This window comes from Silene latifolia, chromosome Y (genome assembly GCF_048544455.1).
Source record: "Silene latifolia isolate original U9 population chromosome Y, ASM4854445v1, whole genome shotgun sequence".
In the NCBI taxonomy this organism is placed as follows: Eukaryota; Viridiplantae; Streptophyta; class Magnoliopsida; order Caryophyllales; family Caryophyllaceae; genus Silene; species Silene latifolia.
In genome coordinates this window covers 133060419-133077351 of record NC_133538.1, presented here as the reverse complement: position 1 = coordinate 133077351, position 16933 = coordinate 133060419, and the positions used below count along the sequence as shown (strand labels likewise).

At 39.1% G+C, this 16933-nt stretch overlaps 2 non-coding genes across 2 annotated transcripts; one reads left to right on the top strand and one right to left on the bottom strand.

Moving 5' to 3' along the window:
• The first annotated feature begins 1023 nt into the window (after positions 1 to 1023).
• LOC141634984 (small nucleolar RNA R71) lies at positions 1024 to 1130 on the top strand. The gene has a single exon (XR_012539697.1). It is a non-coding gene; the product is annotated as a small nucleolar RNA R71 (small nucleolar RNA).
• A 15333-nt stretch (positions 1131 to 16463) lies between these two features.
• LOC141635435 (small nucleolar RNA R71) lies at positions 16464 to 16570 on the bottom strand. Its single transcript, XR_012540126.1, has one exon. It is a non-coding gene; the product is annotated as a small nucleolar RNA R71 (small nucleolar RNA).
• Between the last annotated feature and the right edge of the window lie 363 nt (positions 16571 to 16933).

Genomic DNA, 16933 nt, shown 5'->3' with positions numbered 1-16933 from the left:
TCTTCTCCTTGACCTTGTCTTCATTTTTCTTTGAAATTTCTTCTTTTGATGGTTCTCCATCCTTGGAGTTTTGCACAATTTCTTCTTTGCCACTAGCTTCCACAACTTCATCCTCAACTTGCTTCTTCGGTGCTTCATAACTTGTACCACTCCTCAAGTGAATGACACTAACCGTTTCATGTCTTAGGGGGTTACTTTGAGGTGGTAATTACCCCCTTTTGTCTTTGTGAGCTTGAAGATGCTAGTTGAGTCAATTGGGTTTCCAACATTTTGGTGTGAGCTAGAATGTTGTTGATGGTGATTTCCTTTGCTTGACTATCCTTTTGCATTTGAGTGAAAAACTCTTGTTGATTCTTTTGTATTTGGAGGACCCCTTTTTGAACATCAAAACCTTGGTCATTTTGTTGATTGTATGGAGATTGATTTTGGTAACCTTGGTTTTGGTTGTAAAAGGGTCTTTGATTTTGGTTTCTCATGGGAGGTGGGGTGTATGTTAGTTGAGGGTTTTGAACATTTTGGCTTTTGTATGAGAGATTTGGATGGAATTTGGTGTTTTCATTGTAATAGTTTGAATAAGGGGTATCACTCTTGTATGCTTGGAAAGCATTCCCTTGTTCATTTGTTCCTCTACATTCACTTTGGTCATGTCCCAAAGTTCCACAATTCTCACATATCCCACTTGGGATTGATGAAGATGCCGTCATGGCATTAACATGATGCTTTGGTGATTTTGAGGCTTCTTCAAGTCTAGCCATAGCTTTTTCAAACTTCAAATTGATGGTATCAATGTGAGCACTAAGTTGAGCACCCAATTGAGTAAAGGAGTCCACTTCATGCTTTCCTCCTCTAGTAGCCTTGCGAGGTCTACTATATTGTGAGTTATGGACCGCCATTTCCTCAATTTTGTTCCAAGTTTGATTGTCATCAACTTCGGTGAACATTCCATTTGATCCCATGTTGAGAATGTTCCTTGAATCTTCATAAAGACCGTTCCAAAATTGTTATACCAAGAACCACTCGCTAAGTCCGTGGTGAGGACATGAGCGACAAATTCCCTAGAATCGCTCCCAAGCTTCATACAAAGATTCTTCATCCCTTTGATTAAAGCCCGTAATTTGAGCTCTTAGCATGTTAGTCTTTTCTAGTGGATAGAACTTTTTGTAGAAAGCTAGAGCCAACTTTTTCCAAGAATCAATTCCGAGAGTACCCTTATCAAGGTCTTTCAACCATTGTTTTGCGGTGCCAATTAGGGAAAAAGGAAATAAGACCCATCGAATTTGGTCTTGAGTTACACCGGTTTGAGAAATCGCATCACAATAGTCACAAAAAGTCTCCTTATGAGAATGAGGGTCTTCACTAGGCATCCCCCCAAATTGGCTTCTTTCGACTAATTGAATAAATGCGGATTTGGCAATAAAATTTCCGGTTAGATGTTGTGGTGTGGGAGTACCATTGGGTAGGTTCTCCTCGGTGGGTACGGAATGTGATGAAAACTTAGGCATTGTGGGTTGAATTTGTGTTGGATTTTGTGTTGGGTTCTCCTCACCTTGTCTTGCAAAAGGGTGGATGAACTCAATAGTATTTGGTTGAATATCTACAACCTCACCAATACCTCTCAAAGTTCTCCTAGCAAGTCTTCTATTGGTTGTCAAAGTTCTTTCAATTTCGTGATCAAAAGGTAACAAGTCACCTTGTGATTTTCTAGACATGCAAAATATCAAACAACTCGAAAATAATTAGAACAAACCTTGAGGATTTTTACTTCCCCAAGGCAAAGAAAGACACAACTAATAACAATACAAGAAAATCTAAATCAAGTTAACACCGTCCCCGGCAACGGCGCCATTTTTGGTCGTTATCCCTCGTGAGGGGTTTAGTTTTTCAGTACTTGTCGTTAGAAGCACCTAGACTGATGCGTGTCATTTATATGATGTTTTACACCCTATTTTACACGCATTTCAGAGCTCATTTATGTAGTTTAAGGCTACTATTTGCCCCATTTCGTCTACTTTCGTATTTTTATGTAATATTGCAGATTTATGCGGAAATGAGTAGATATTGAGCCAAATCCGTCCCCGAGTATCTTGCATTTCATTTGACGTGAAGTATTTGCTCAAGGAACGAGCTTGGTGCGCATTTCGAGGCCCGAAAGACAAATCCACGAGAAGTTAGAAGTCAAATAGCAGCTACTTTAGTCGATCGACCGCTGCCCATATTCGATCGACCATACCACGACTTCCAGGAGCCACTGTTCAGAGCTTACCAGTCGATCGCCCTGCCTCAGTGGTCGATCGACCAAGCCGCTAATCTGCGTGAATTAAAAGATCGAGAATAAGCAAGCCCATAGTAGTTAGGTTTTGGAAATAAGAACTACGTTGTATTCTATATAACGTATGCCAGGTTTGGAGAACATTCATGGAGTTTTTCATCAGTGTTAGATCACGAAATTTATTAGGGTTCTTTAGTTTATAAATATTTCTTTCAATAAAAGTTACATTGGCATTCGGTTTTCTGATCTTGTTCCTGCAATTCCTCTACTGGTATTCCTTTATTCACTATTTTAGTTTTATTGCTTAATTCGTTTGTAGCTAGAATTGATAGATTAGTTTCCCGAAGCCATAATTATCATTTTGTGCTAATCTTTTGTTCCGGTAATTTAAGCATGAATTCAGTAATCTATTTCGTTAATATTGTTGTTGTTTTTATCAATATCATGAGTAGCTAAATTATTCGTGCTAGGATGTAGGGGAACTGTATGTTAGGCGGCATTAGAATAGGGAACCCTGAATCGCGCCACGGTCGATCGACCGCCTACCCTGGTCGATCGACTGGCCTCGTGAGATATGCTTCGCTTTAATTAATTTAATTCCTATGTTTGACGAATCGAGTGCACGCGACTAGTTGAATGTCTAGGATTTGACCGACCCAATAAAGATCGAAAGATAGGGAAGGGAGATAGCCTACCTAATTTAGACGACTAGATTAACGAGATCGAAAGATAATTTAGTTTACACCTTTGAGTCACTTTTCAGAACGAAAGTTAGTATTAGTGATATTAGGGACCTGTAGCGAGATCGAAAGATGCTACCTGTGAGAGTGGACCGAGAGGATCTCTTATTTTCCCATCTCACGTGTTTGTTTTAGACCTACTTAGTTTGCTGCCGCCGAAACTATAGTGAACGGACCATCCTTGCACCCTTTTTAATATCTGTTTCATCCGTTTATTTAGTTTATTGTCTTTTGTTGCCATTAGCTATAGAGCAATTCAATCAAACCCCCACATCATTGTTACCTTTGACTAAATTTAGACAACTAATAATTACATTTGCCTCTCTGTGGTTCGACCCTGTTACCACTAGCTTCTATTAGTTTTAATAGGTTTATAAATATTATTTTTGGTACTCACAACGACGGGTATCATAGACCAAAACACAATTTATAACTTCACAAACAACTCTACAATTAGTAAAGAGGCAAGTAAAGGTCGGATCCCAAGGGACGGGAATTGAGATGAGATTTCTATTGCAACTAGTGGTGTCTAAGGGTGTCACAATTGGTGTTTGAAGTAGAAGATCACTAAACTAAATAGAAATGAAAGTAAACAAGCAAGATGAATTAAAAGGGATGCAAACAATTGATAAAAGGCACTAGGGTGTCATGGGGTCATAGGGGATTCATGGGAATTGATCATACAAACATATTCTCAAGTTATAAGCAAGCAATTATTGTTGTGATGGATCGAGTTGGTTTATATCTTACAATCCTAGGAAAGTTTGGGTCCTGGAGCCGAATCGATTAGACTGTACAACACCTACAAGTCGACTTAATCTTCCCTACTCAACAATATGCATGGTCTAATGAGACTCGAGTTGGTTTATGTCTTACAAGTCTCATTGAAAAGATAGGTGATGGGTAAAAAAAATGAAAGGATTCATAGGCTCACATTTCATCAAACATAACATGTGCATAAGTTGAGATCGCAACAAGCAAGCAAATAAACTATGAAAGCATATTAATTTAAGCATGAATCATTCCCCATGTTGGTTTCCCCTAATTACCCATTAACCCTAGCTAACGAAACTACTCACTCATTATGATGTTGAACATGCTAGCAAGGTTGTCAATCATACCAACAAAGTGGAACATGATGAATAAATGAAAGTGATTAACAATAATTAAAGAGGGATTAAGAGAATTATACCTACTAATGATTCCAATAATAAATCAAAGAATAAAAAAAGTACTTGAATGCTTGATTGAGAGGTTGCCAATCTCCCAATAATAACCCAAATAATCTTCAATTACCCAAAATAAAGGATGAACAAGAGACAGATTAAGGAAATAAAACTTGTATTAAAACTTGATTAAATGTTGATTACAAGATTAAAGAGAGATTTGATTGATATTAACTACATTAAAGATTGCTAAGAAGAACATGCTCTTCTAATTAGACTAATGGGGTATTTATAGTGGGGATTAGATGCATGAATTAGGGTTAACGAAGGGTTTAAATGACGATTAATTCCCTTGTTGAGGAATCGCCGGTCTCTTTAGGGAGACTCCGGTCTCTAGAAAAAGATGTGCATCCTTCCTTGAAGTTTGAAGAAGACGAAGTGGGACTGTCTGGGAATCCGGGCGTCTTTAGCACGGGACGGGCGGATTTGGCAGCTTCTGCCCGGGCGTCCAGGGAGTGAAAAAGGGCGTCTTTTGGAGCTTTTGCCCGGGCGTCTTGTGGAGGAAGACGCACGGATTGTGGGGTGAAGACGGGCGTCTTCTAGGCAATCCGCACGGATTGTCAGGCAGTCTTGTTCCTTCTTCTTTTCTCCCTTTTTCTTCATAAAATCCTTGAGGATTTCCTCTGGGATGCAAGGATCTTTTCTCACCATTGCCCATCTACTATAGTATGTACAAAGGCCTTCTAATCTTGTCTCTCCTTGATGCTTGGTCATTGAATTCAATCAATTTAGCCTCATTTTGTCATGAAAATGCAAGGTTTGCACTCCTTTCCTACCAAGGACACAAAACCTCAAAGAATATGCAAAACAAAAAACTAAAGACAATAAATGACCCAAATATGCACTAAAAAGCATGGGAACAAGGCTAATTCGGGGACTAAATATGCTTTAATTATGGTTACATCAATCATATGACCAGATTCTCCACACTTGAAGCATCCTCTATTAATGAATGATGTTTTTGATTCAGTTGCTTTCTTATTGAAGTATTTATTGTTATTATAGGACGGCTTTATTTGCGTATTTCTAAAGAGTTTCTTTTTTAAACGTCTAGCAAATAAGACCGTCTCATCCTCAATATTAGATTCAACCTTCTCACTTTCTGATGCTTGGAGAGCCAAGCTCTTATTTTTTCTTGGCTCGACATCATCATTATCTAGGACGATCTCGTGAGCCATGAGGGCTCCTATAAGCTCCTAATAAGACAAGGAAGTAAGATCTCTTGATCCCTCCATTGTTGCGACCATAAGATGTCATTTTAGGGTCAGACTCCTAAGGACTTTTCTAGCAATGTCCTTGATACCATCGTAAAGTATCAAGATTTAAATTTATAAATTCGAAACTACTACTGTAGACAGCGGTAGCACGAGTCGAACCACAGGGAGGACGGGAATTTCAGTTGTTCTAGATTCCAGTCTAAAAGTAACAAATAAGGGGGGGGGGGGGTGTTTTGGGTTTATCTAAAGCTAATATGCAATATAATTAAATTAAAGCAAATAAATAAACAATTAAAGAAAATGGATAAAATCGAATATTAAAAGGGATGCTAAGATGGTCGGTTTACTATAGTTATGACGGCGCATGTCCTGGGTGAGTCTGAAATAAATTCGTGTAGATGGGTAAATAACAAGTCCACTCGGTCCAAGTTAACCAGTAGCTCCTTTCGGCCTATGCTACTAGCCCCTAAGTCTCACTAATGCTAGCTCTCGCCCTGAAAAGTGATTCTTAAAGCCTAAATTACCTATCTTTCGATCTTAGCAATTTAGTCGTTCTAATTCATTAATTATTTCCCTCCCCTATCTCTCGATCTTAATGGGTTTGTCAATACTAAGCATCTAACAAGTCTCCTCTCGGTCTCGTTGTCTAATATTGTACTTAATGAATTAAAAACGGTGCTAATCATACACGCGTTAGTTGATCGACCACTATAGGCAGTCGATCGACCAGAGAAGCCAGTCGATCGACCAATGCCCTAATTCAGGTCGCCTAATTCTACGCCATCTACGCTATAGGTCCCCTACATCTTAGCACGAAGGGTTTAGCTACACATATTAATGAGGATAACAACAACTAATTCGATAAATACGATGAACGAATGCATAATTGAAATTGAACGATTAAAAGCAATAATAAACTAAAGGTTTCGGGATTATTCTAACAATTCTAACTACTGTAAGAATAACTAATACAAACTGGAATTATGAAGAAGGAATACCGTAACGAGGCAGGAACAAGAGAATCCGAAAGCGAAATAACGAATTTTATTGAGAGTAAAAATTAAAGTAATTGAATGTCAACCGTATGCTGAGTTATAAACTAATGTCTCTGTTCGGAGATACCTCCTAATCTGATAGCAGTCAAGTTATATAGGAATACCACAACTTCTTATTTTCTAAAACCTAATTGCGTTGGGCTTCTAACTTCTCGTTTAGTTTGCGTCAGATTCGAAGCTTGGTCGATCGACCACTGAGTCCAGTCGATTTACCAAGGTACCTGGCACAGTAGCTTCTGGAATTCGCGCTCTGGTCGATCGACCATGTAGGTCAGTCGATCGACCAAGGGTGTCGTACAGTAATGCATTCGGACGAATTCTGCAGCGCGTAACGATCTTAAAACAGCTGTCATTCCTTCGTTACTTGGTCAAATCAGGCGTTCTATGCGGCGTTGAAAATCTAAGTGGATAAGCTTTCACCTCCAATTTGAATCACTCGATTATCTGCTTTAGAACTCGAGATATAGCCAATTTAAGTAGGCTGCAATATCGTGAAGTGCTTCTTTGGTTGTTAAACTCGTACGCACCCATGCTTTTGCTATCTTTAGGCCTTGAAACGCGCACCAAGCCCATTCCTCGAGTCAATACCTCATGTCAAATCCTATGCTAAACACTCGGGAACGGATTCGGCTCATTTTCCGCTGGATTCTTCTCATTTCTGCAATATTATACAAAAACACGAAAGTAGACGAAAATAGGGAAAATAGTAGCATAAACTACATAATTGAGCTCTGAAATGCGTGTAAAATAGGGTGTAAAACATCATATAAATGACACGCATCAAACTTCCCCAAACCAAACCCTTGCTTGTCCCCAAGCAAGAACTAGACTCGATCCAAAAACCTAATTGGAACGATTTCAAACTTCAGAGCGAAATGCAAACTGTAAAGCCTAAACCAGTTTAATGCTACAAATCAACAATCAATTAGATATGAATCATGCAAAAGAGTTATGTAGTCGTTAAAAACTGCTAAACCGTCAACTGTAAAGACTTATCAATTCGGACTCTCACGGGTCGCTCATAACACACAATGAATACGGGTGAGTATATGTAAAAGATAGAAAGTAGTAATATTGTAATGACTCTCACCTAACTACGACCAATAAGAACATGCCTGCAATCTAATATGAAAATGATCTCTACAACCGTACATATGCATTCCAACCAAACAAATGACCATGAAACATGCCGAGGTAAATATGGATATGTGAGGTAATGGGTAAGAAGAGGCAAAACATTTATGGGAATGTGGAGGTATAGGTGATCAAGCTAGTACCTAAACAAAACCATATGACAACATCCAACTTCTTGCTCAAGATTTTCAATAAAACCGGTGCTAATTATCAAGCACTAAACTCACAACTCAACAACAACTAAACTCCCCAAAAATTAGAAATAATACATGGGAGTACAAAATCACCAACTCATAACAATTGCAACATGTGATTTTTTCAAATTTTCCTTTCACTACCGTAGTCCACAGTCGATCGACCAATGTAGCCGGTCGATAGATTGAATCTTTTTTTCGAATCTCTTTTTTTCCTTTTCGTATTCTGTTTTTTTTCTTTCTTTTTTCAATTCTTTTTCTTTCCTTCCCTTTTTCACCATTTCACCAACATCTCAATAAAGAATAAAATAACCAAACCGTAATAAACACATTCCCAAAAACTAAGACTACTAGCTTGACAAAGAAAGGCTAAATATAGGATGTAGTTAAGGGACAAAAGGCTAAATTTGGCTATGAGGGGCTCATGGGTAAAATGAATAAAGGGGACCTCTACCACATGTGTCAACAAACCACGAACCGAATGCATACAGGTATTAAGCAGATTAAGTTCATATTTATGAAAACTAATGTAACATGTCTCATAAGGAGTAACTACTCACATTCCTAAATAAACTGGTCATGAATGACACCAGTTATAAGGCTCTAAATCTCAGAAGATGATGTAGTTTGCCAAAAATCTAAGTCAAGTCTCAAGTTCAGCAAATAATTAACGAAAACTCGTAGACTATGCAAATGATTCTACTAATAACATGTCAATTAGCAAGGCTTAGGCATAAAACAGCTGAAAATGCAATGTCATCATTGAAATACTACCGTTCCGACTCGACCTATATGCTAAAATAACCATGCATTTTTTTGAATTTTTTTTATAATTTTTGAAATTTTGTATATATATGAAATGAAAAAAACAAATGCAAACTGAAAAGCAATAAACGTGAAACAGAAATGCAATAAAACATGTGAATGCAATGCAAAACCCTTCCCCAAACCAAATCACACAATGTCCCCATTGTGCGAAATCATGTGTATAAATAAGCAAATGAAATTGGGATTTTGCGATAAAAAAAAAAAACTAAATAGGACATGAAATTGGGACTCGGAAACTTACAAGATTTTAAGCGCAGCAAAAGGAAACCTCCCCAAACCAGCGTGAGCTAGAAGGTTTCAGTAGCTAGCAGTGTTACCAAAAGGCATTTGAAAAGAACAAAGCATACCGCGCATAAAACGAGAAAACAACATTTGAACGGAATTTACGTGCAAAAGAATTAAGATTGAAAAGAGAAGAAAGGAAGAAAGCAGCGGGACCGGGTCGATCGACCACTCCAACCAGTTGATCAACCAGGCTAATTGAAACAGTAGCTTCAGAGCTGCGTGGGACGGTCGATCGACTACTATGGCCAGTCGATCGACTGCCCACCTGACGTGAACAGTTCCTGATCTTCTAATTAACTCAATAAATTGAGTTAACTTGGTCTTCTTACCTGCAATGCACATAAATACGCGCTCGAAAATTGCGCAAACCCAAAAACACAGTCTATAGTCTTAATAATCCTAAACAAAACAAATAAAATACGTTGTCTCGCAAACTTAAAGCGGGAAATAGTCTAAAAAATGCAATAAAAAGAATTGTCTTAAAACTCAAGCAATAAAATGTGAAAGTGTTTATCCGCGGAAACTGCGGGATAACTCCGACCATGGCCTTTGGCTAGATGCAGTCGCCTCAACAATACTAATCTCAGCAGATGGAGACCACCCATCTCCGTCATCTAGGCAACTCAATGGATCGTCAGCAGCTCTAGCCCTCCATGCTCTAGTATCGTCCGACTCATCGAACTCCAGATCATACTCCATGCCTCGCTCTGAATTCTTCAAAGCTGGAAAATCAGGTGGCTCTTTATCCGGCTCCTCATCAGATCCATAGCTTAAACATCCCAGTCCATCTTTCTGAATAATTGGTTCCTTCACAGCTTGAGCAATATGTGGTAGTTCCTTCCCCAAACCAGACCCTGCAACAAGTAAAACACGAGATTTTTCCTCCAATTCGCTCCCAATCTGGGGCGGAGTTGTTAAAGCAGGAATAGGGGTAGGAATAAAATGCAAGACATCATCAATAATCACATAAGTATTAGCTGTCTTAGTATTGCACTGAACCATCATAGGATCCCTACGAATGGGAGACTGAGCAAATGAAATTATTTCCTTCCCCACCTTAAAAGTCAATGTCCTAAGGCCAACATCAATAACTACACCAGCAGTGTGCAGAAATGGTCTACCCAAAATAATCGGGGTGTGACGATCCTCGGGTATATCTAGAACAACAAAATCTACAGGAAAGAAGAATTTCTCGATTTGCACAGGAATATCCTCTAACACTCCTATGGCCTGGACTGCAGAACGGTCAGCCATCTGAACTATCATACTCGTGCAAGCAAACTCAGTTAAACCAAGTCGTTTAGCTAGACTTAATGGAATAACACTCACGCTAGCGCCTAATTCACATAAAGCTTTATCGAGACTAAAGGTGCCTATTTGACACGGGATAGAGAAACTACCCGGTCACTAATTTTCATGGAGCAAGATGAATTAAGTAAGAACTAGACTCAGCAGTTAATGCAACAGACTCGACTCTTTCAAGTTTCCGCTTTTTAGTCAAAAGTTGCTTCATAAATTTCATATAAGTAGGAACTTGATTTACCAACTCAAGAAAAGGTATTTGAACATTTAAACTATGAATAACAGATTTAAATTTCTCGAAAGATACATCATCCTTGGTCGGCACCAGTCTTTCTGGATCTGAAAACTTGGACTGAAAATCGACCATCTTCTCTTTGTTGTAGCTAGAACCCTTTTCAGTCCATCGCAGGAACGAACCATTGACTGTAGTGTTGTCATACTTGGGCACTGGAACTGACCCATCAGCATTTGGGTCTTGCCTCAATATCTTCGGAGTTGTCGAACCCCGAAACAAATGGCCTTTCAGGTCATCAGGTATTGGAGGACGGAACTGTGCACTTTCAGCAGCTTCCTCGGTTGATCGACTAGGTTGGTTACGATCGACTGAGGTCTTCAGGTACAGTAGCACTGGAAGGTCGGGGACTGTTCGATCGACCATGACTATCAGTCGATCGACTGCCCATGCTGGTAGTCGTCTTTATTTTGCCACTGTTCACAAAAGCCTTTTCTTTCTTCTTTTCAGACCCATCTTTCGCCACAGTGGGCCTGACAATAGTAGACCCGCTCCTCAGTGTTATGGCATTCAAAGTCTCTTTTCGCTCAGTCTCGTCTTTCGATTTCTGGAGCCGCTAAGGAAATGAAAGCTTTATTGACAACTTGGCTTGCTCTTCTACTTCCTTCTTTGAAACATCCTTTGAAGTAAGGACCTTGTCCTTATCAACACCTGGAAATAACTTCATGGCTCTTGAAATGAACGACCCGTCAAGAATTCGGGTCGAATTATCAACAATAACAGCAGTAGGCGAGGTCGATCGACCATGGGAGCTGGGTTCCAAAAGCTTCTGATTGTCAGAAAGAAAAGTATTAACAGAGGTCTTGGTCGATCGACTAGAGTGGTTGGTCGATTGACTTTCAAATGCTGCAATTCTACTCCTAACGCTATTTTTCTGTTCTGACAGTTCATCCTCTTCTCTTCCTGATTCATCTTTATTAATTTCCGGGCTTACCCTTTTCATAGCAGGCCCTTCAGGGGTTGACCCACTACAGAGGCGCATAGCATGCACGGTCTCCATGTGTTGAGGAGAAGAAAGGTCGGCCATTCGAGACTGAAAATATTTAAACCATGCTGCATGTTCTTCACGATGTTTGGCAGTTTTGGTCGCAAGCTCTTGTATCATAGCTTTGAGATCCGCCATCTCGTTAGAGGGAAAAGGGATTTGCGGAGGTGGTGCAAAAGAATATGAAGGCTCTTGAAAGCTTTGTTGATAGTACGGATGTGGTGGCGTATAATGACCTTGTTTATATTGCTAGTAAGCATAGACTTGGTCCATATCTGCTTGGCACATAGCAGAATCATGCCCCTCAGCACCACATCTCCCACAAAATTCCACCTGCTGCTCCCAAGAATGGAACATGGTGAATCCTCCTGAAGTACTGCTAATAGGACCTGTAGGACCTATCGAAACAGCACTAAAGAAGAAGATAAGAACTTCCTTAAGGTACTCAGTCTTCCCTTTAGGCTAAAGACAGACCAAAATAAAAACAACTAAAACTAGCGCTACCTCTCCGGCAACGGCGCCAAAATTTGATACCGTCGTAAAGTATCAAGATTTAAATTTATAAATTCGAAACTACTACTGTAGACAGCGGTAGCACGAGTCGAACCACAAGGAGGAAGGGAATTTCAGTTGTTCTAGATTCCAGTCTAAAAGTAACAAATAAGGGGGGGGGGGGTTGTTTTGGGTTTATCTAAAGCTAATATGTAATATAATTAAACTAAAGCAAATAAATAAACAATTAAAGAAAATGGATAAAATTGAATATTAAAAGGGATGCTAAGATTGTCGGTTCACTATAGCTATGACGGCGCATGTCCTGGGTGAGTCTGAAATAAAGTCGTGTAGATGGGTAAATAACAAGTCCTCTCGGTCAAAGTTAACCAGTAGCTCCTTTCGGCCTATGCTACTAGCCCCTAAGTCTCACTAATGCTAGCTCTCGCCCTGAAAAGTGATTCTTAAAGCCTAAATTACCTATCTTTCGATCTTAGCAATTTAGTCGTTCTAATTCATTAATTATTTCCCTCCCCTATCTCTGGATCTTAATGGGTTGGTCAATACTAAGCATATAACAAGTCTCCTCTCGGTCTCGTTGTCTAATATTGTACTTAATAAATTAAAAACGGTGCTAATCATACACGCGTCAGTCGATCGACCACTATAGGCAGTCGATCGACCAACTGGCACAGCCGATCGACCAGAGAAGCCAGTCGATCGACCAATGCCCTAATTTAGGTCGCCTAATTCTACGCCATCTACGCTATAGGTCCCCTACATCTTAGCACGAAGGGTTTAGCTACACATATTAATAAGGATAACAACAACTAATTCGATAAATACGATGAACGAATGCATAATTGAAATTGAACGATTAAAAGCAATAATAAACTAAAGGTTTCGGGATTCATCTAACAATTCTAACTACTTCAAGAATAACTAAAACAAACTGGAATTATGAAGAAGGAATACCGTAACGAGGCAGGAACAAGAGAATCCGAAAGCGAAATAACGAATTTTATTGAGAGTAAAAACTAAAGTAATTGAATGTAAACCGTATGCTGAATTCTAAACTAATGTCTCTGTTCGGAGATACCTCCTAATCTGATAGCAGTCGAGTTATATAGGAATAACACAACTTCTTATTTTCTAAAACCTAATTGCGTTGGGCTTCTAGCTTCTCGTTTAGTTTGCGTCAGATTCGAAGCTTGGTCGATCGACCACTGAGTCCAGCCGATTGACGAAGGTACCTGGCACAGTAGCTTCTGGAATTCGCGCTCTGGTCGATTGACCATGTAGGTCAGTCGATCGACCAAGGGTGCTGTACAGTAATGCATTCTGACGAATTCTGCAGCGCGCAACGATCTTAAAACAGCTGCCATTCCTTCGTTACTTGGTCAAATCCGGCGTTCTATGCGACGTTGAAAAGCTAAGAGGATAAGCTTTTACCTCCAATTTGAATCACTCGATTATCTGCTTTAGAACTCGAGATATAGCCAATTTAAGCAGGCTACAATATCGTGAAGTGCTTCTTTGGTTGTTAAACTCGTACGCACCCATGCTTTTGCTATCTTTAGGCCTTAAAATGCGCACCAAGCTCATTTCTCGAGTCAATACCTCATGTCAAATCCTATGCTAAACACTCGGGAACGGATTCGGCTCATTTTCCGCTGGATTCTTCACATTTCTGCAATATTATACAAAAACACGAAAGTAGAGGGAAATAGTGAAAATAGTAGCATAAACTACATAATTGAGCTCTGAAATGCGTGTAAAATAGGGTGTAAAACATCATATAAATGACACGCATCAGTCCTCAGATTCAAACTTTCTACCAAGATTTTTCAATTCATTTATAATGCTGGAAAATCGTGAAGACATGCTATCAAGAGATTCATTTGTCTCCATTGTAAAGAGCTCATATTTTTGAATCAGCAAGTCAATACGATATTTATTAACAATTGTTGTTCCCTCATAAGCTAATTCAAGACCATCCCATATTTCGTTGCCCGAGGTACAAGAAGAAAAACAATCGAATTCATTTGACGTCATGCCGTTTTGCAACAGGCTTATAGCTTTCGAGTTTTTCTCAGCCTTCTTGTAATCAACCTCCACATAGTCTTCTTCCTTTTTCTCATAGGTAGTGCCTTCAGAAGATCCAACCAAAATTTTATTTGGTCCGTTTTGTATGATACTCTAGCACTCCTGATAAGTGCATAATTTACATAGTTTTACCCCTTAGATTAGCTCCGTTTTACATGTCATTTAGCACTTATCATAGTGTTTTGAGCAAAAATTTGTTATTCTAGTTGCAATTGCTTGTTTCCACATATTTTGTAGGAGTTTAAACTTTTAGGAGCTAAAATCCAACATATATGCAAGCTAGAGTGCAAAAGCTAAGCAAGAGCAAGTATTGGACTAAGTGTATGAAGTTGCATGGGTTTTTGCATGAAGATTTAATGGATTTAAGTAAGAATTACAAATGAAGTCAAATACAAAGTCAAGTCCAAAATGAAAATCAAAATTAAGATGGAATCTTTGGATGCTAGGGAGCTTTGGATGCTAAGATTAAGAGGCATTATCGAGTGATTAAAGGAGCATTAAAACATGAACATAGAGATTCCTCGAGCAATTAATCGAGGAAATAAGAAGAAATGCCTGGATAACCACGCCGCCAGCCCCGATCGGGGTTGACCCTCTCTTGCAATTTTACGTTATGCCCCTATTTTCTTATAAATAGGGGCCTTAATCCGTCATTATGGATATCTTTTCTCACGTCTTTCATACTCTATAATAGCCCTAAGCAATATTCTCTCATTAGTTTTCATTTGTGTTTTCAATATTGTTAAGCATTTGATTGTTAAACATTTGGTTCTAAGTATTTATATATTCAAGCATTTGGTTCTACGTTGTTCTTCCTTGCAAGTTCATTTCCAATTCGGTAATTCTAATTCTAGTTTGTTTAGTTTACGTTTCCATTGTTAATTATCGCATAGTTTTCATCATTAGTACTTTTATATCACATAGTTTAGTCTTACATTATATGCTTTACCATTTAGTTTACATCATTTCCATTAGCATGTCTATCATTTCTTACAACAAAGTTTATAGTTTACATTTTGTCATGAGTAGCTAAGTTCCTTAGTCTAGGGGCTAGGGAAACCATGCAAAATCAAATTTGTAAAATGATAAATTAGGTTGATATAATATTGTCAAATTGTTTCTATCACATGTTTGCATCGTCACGTTTAATCTTTGTTTAAAGGCCTTATTCATTGATTAAGTTTGTTAATTCGTTCTAAAAGTCGAGAGGCATGGAATCGGATTAGACTAACCATGTGTAGTATGACGACCTAGTCATAAACGAGAGTTTCTCTGGGACCCGGTCTATGGTTGACACTAATATCGTAAGGTGGGTTTCTCTAAGCCTAAACAATTGACAATGTTGTTATTACCGAGTTTAACAAAATCATATATTTACCTTTGCATGTGCGACCCGACTCCCCTAGACTCCCTTTTATCATATAGTTTACATATTAATATTTGTTAGTCATCAAACCAAACAACAAACAAACCCAAACGAAATTGACCTTGATAAGAATCTTTCCATAGCAATTCATAAACGCAATTCCCATCTCCTTGTGTTCGACCCCTATTAGTACATTAATTTGTGTCTAGGGTAATTATCTTTGCATAGGTACACGATAGCCTATCAAATTTTGGCGCCGTTGCCGGAGAGCAAGGTTTTATTGCGTATTGATTTGTCGCTTTTTATCTTGTTTTGTTTTGTCTTAAGGAACACTTGTTCCTTGAGACCGTTACTTATCATTTTCTAAAAATTGTTGTCTTATGCCCACCAGGTCCTCTCGTAGTGGAGAATTACTTTCATCGGATTCCGATCCGGAGAAAACCTTTAGGAGAAGACGACGTTTTTGGAAAGAAGTGAAAGAAGCCACTTCTCTCGTGCAAGTTGAAAGTGCTAGAAAGTCTTACTTAGATGATCTAGAAGCTCTTGAAGAAGAGGAGGTTTCGAGTTCATCATCTCCACCACCACCATCTCAAACTAAAAAGATGGTGAAACTTTCCGATCACTCAAAGCCCACCACGGCCATGCTTCCGGCCGGTATCTAACTACTCAAATTACCGCGCCAGACTTCGAGATCAAATCGGCTTTCATTAGCCTTGTGGAGAGGAAGCAATTTGGGGGAAGTCCTTTGGAGGATCCCAATTTGCATGTGCAAATTTTCTGCGATTATTGCTCCATGATCCGACAAACGGGTGTCACTCAAGCCCAAATAAGGGAAATACTTTTCCCTTTCTCTTTGAAGGACAAGGCCAAGCTTTAGATCAATAGCCTTGACCGCACCGCAATGGGAATCATCAATTGGAGACATTGGCTCTTGCGTTCTATTAAAAGTTTTTTCCACCGGAGAAAACTCAAACTTTGAGGAGCCAAATCACCGGATTCCGCCAACAAGCTCTTGAGAGATTATATGAGGCTTGGGAGATGTACAAAGAATTGCAAAGACAATGCCCACATCATGGGTTGGATGATTGGTTTTTTTTTTTTTATGAAAGGTAAGATATATATCAAAAAAATAAGTCAACCATACATGAGTTAATTGGGCCATCATCTTAGACAGCCCAATTTGACCCAACGGAACCAACTAGCGAGCAAATGGGGATTATCCCATAACACCCGTAATCAGAATACAGGCAACAAAACCAAATTCCCAATTACTCGATACACAAACCAGATGCATGAACCCTAAAACAAAGGGAACCATCTTCATCTTCTTCCCTATATCCACTGACCTCAGATGTCCATGAGATGCTGCACGAATTTTCTATCTTTCTCTCGGATGGAGCTTGTAACCATGGCAACAACCCGCTTCTTCATTTCCTCAAGCA